The 2,500-nt window shown below is 44.3% G+C and overlaps 1 protein-coding gene across 1 annotated transcript in view; it reads left to right on the top strand.

The window, feature by feature from the left end:
• LOC307253540 (neural cell adhesion molecule L1.1-like) overlaps positions 1–2,500 on the top strand; it is a gene marked incomplete at its 5' end in the record, with an annotated part of 38,147 nt that overhangs the window by 761 nt on the left and 34,886 nt on the right. The gene's annotated exons all lie outside the window — the stretch shown is intronic.

The raw sequence follows: 2,500 nt of genomic DNA, 5'->3' as shown, positions 1-2,500 counted from the left end.
ACACACACACACACACACACACACACACACCTTCCCCTGCTATCTCTGTTTGAAAAGGTGCACATGGTCTTAACAAACACAAATATATTTATCTAGACAATGAGGTCCAGGATGACCTTTTTGCTACTGAGAGGTTATGGGTCAAAGGTGATTGGTTTAGCTGGGACGGTCCCAGAGGAAAGGGGAGGGGCGAGGGGGGTGGTTTGACCTTCAGATAGTAACCTTCTACTGTGAGTGGAGAGAGACAGGGAGAGGGGGAGAGAGGGAGAGAATGAGAGAGGTAGAGGGAGGGAGAGAGAGAGAGACAGAGAGAGAGAGAGAGAGGGAGAGAGACAGAGAGAGAAGGAGAGAGAGAGAGAGGGAGAGAGACAGAGAAAGCTAGAGAAGCAGACAGACAGAGAGAGAGAGAGAGGGAGAGAGAGAGGGGGAGAGAGAGAGAGAGAGAGGTAGAGAGAGAGAGAGAGAGAGAGGGAGAGACAGACAGACAGACAGACTTTTGGGGGGATGAAGTGGATATGTGTCCCTGAATATTTAGAAGAGGTAGATCTGTCGCTGATTTTATGATGCTGCATATACATTCTCAAAATTGACGTCCAGACCCCCCCCTTATAATGTGTCCCCCCCCCCTAATGTTGAAATGAAACCTACGCCTATGGAGGGAGTGGATGTGAAGTGAGTGAATACTGGTAGAGCGGTAACGAAAGACATGTGAGGTCTAGACATGTGAAGAGTGTAGAGCAGGAGAGATTCACTTTGGACTGTGAAACCTACACCACACACACACACACACACACACAGTCTCTCTCTCACACACACACACACACACACACACACACACACATAAACACTCTCTCAAACACACATGCACACACACACACACACACACACACACACACACACACTCACTCTCTCTCACACACAAACACACACACACACACACACACACACACACACACACACATAAACACTCTCTCAAACACACACACACACACACACACACAGTTTCTCTCTCTCACACACACACACACACACACACACACACACACACACACACACACACACACACACACACACACACACACACTCACTCTCTCTCTCAGACATACACACACACACACGAACACACACACAAACACACACACACACACACACACACACACACACACAAATCGATCAGGGACGCCAGTGTGTCTGGGGGAGAAAACGGAGAAGCGAGGCGAGTCTTTTAGAGAGAGTCATTATAACGTCAATGTTATTTAATAAACACATTAACGTACACTAGGGATATTATCAATTCCTTTACAGATTATAATGCACTCGCTGAGTTAAGAACAAACACATTAAACATTTTCAAAACGGTCAGTTTGACGCAAGACACATTTTTCTTTATAAGATTATTTTTTTCTTTATTAGACAGTGTTTGGAGTGACAGAGATGAAATGTGTCAGAGAGGGGAATGACATGCATAGAACGACCCGGGCTGGATTCTAACCCGGGTCTGCTGTGAAGAGGACAGACAGACAGACAGGCAGAGAACGACCCGGGCTGGATTCTAACCCGGGTCTGCTGTGAAGAGGACTGAGACTCTATGGAGGGGGGAGGGGGGAGAGGGGTCTAACCACTACACCACAAGCACACTATATATTTTTTTTTATTATATATATTTTTTTGTTTTTCAAAAAGTCTACTTTGTCTACCTTAACGCTTGATACAATTTTGAAATCAAACATTTAGATTTTGTTAAAGATAGCCACACATCATGAGAGTTCCTACAGCAAGTTTTGTGTTTCCACCTTTAACAGACAAAACTCTGTGGGGCTTTTCAAAAGCATATTATGCATAATTGTTACTCATTGATGGTTAATGTATAAATTGGTTGATGAATTCTCCTGCTCTGAAAAAGTGTTTTTAAAATCACTCTTCAACTTCTGCATCTTTAGCCTATATCTTTGTGTGTGTGTGTGTGTGTGTGTGTGTGTGTGTGTGTGTGTGTGTGTGTGTGTGTGTGTGTGTGTGTGTGTGTGTGTGTGTGTGTGTGTGTGTGTGTGTCTGAATGTCTGTCTGTCTGTCTGTCTGAATGTCTGTCTGTCTGAATGTCTGTCTGTCTGTCTGTCTGTCTGTCTGTCTGTCTGTCTGTCTGTCTGTCTGTCTGTCTGTCTGTCTGTCTGTCTGTCTGTCTGTCTGTCTGTCTGTCTGTCTGTCTGTCTGAATGTCTGTCTGTCTGAATGTCTGTCTGTCTGTCTGTCTGTATATAACTCTTTAAACCTGTGTGTTTCTGCTCTCCTCTTCTTGCTTCCGTTGGACAATCAGATAAAGTCTATAACAGTAAGTGACTTTCATGTTGTGACAGTGAAGTAGTGACAGCTATAAAGTCAATGTCTATTGTGATGGAACCTGTCAGTCCAAATCTGTCTTGTGTGTGTGTCCACCATTCTCCGTCCATGTACATAATCACTTGCCTTTGATTTTATGTGGCAACTCTTGGAAGAAATAGCGTTTA

Source organism: Ammodytes marinus (assembly GCF_949987685.1).
Source record: "Ammodytes marinus genome assembly, chromosome: 7".
NCBI lineage: Eukaryota > Metazoa > Chordata > Actinopteri > Uranoscopiformes > Ammodytidae > Ammodytes > Ammodytes marinus.
Note: the sequence above shows the minus strand (reverse complement) of the source record. Positions and strands in the feature narration are given on the sequence as shown.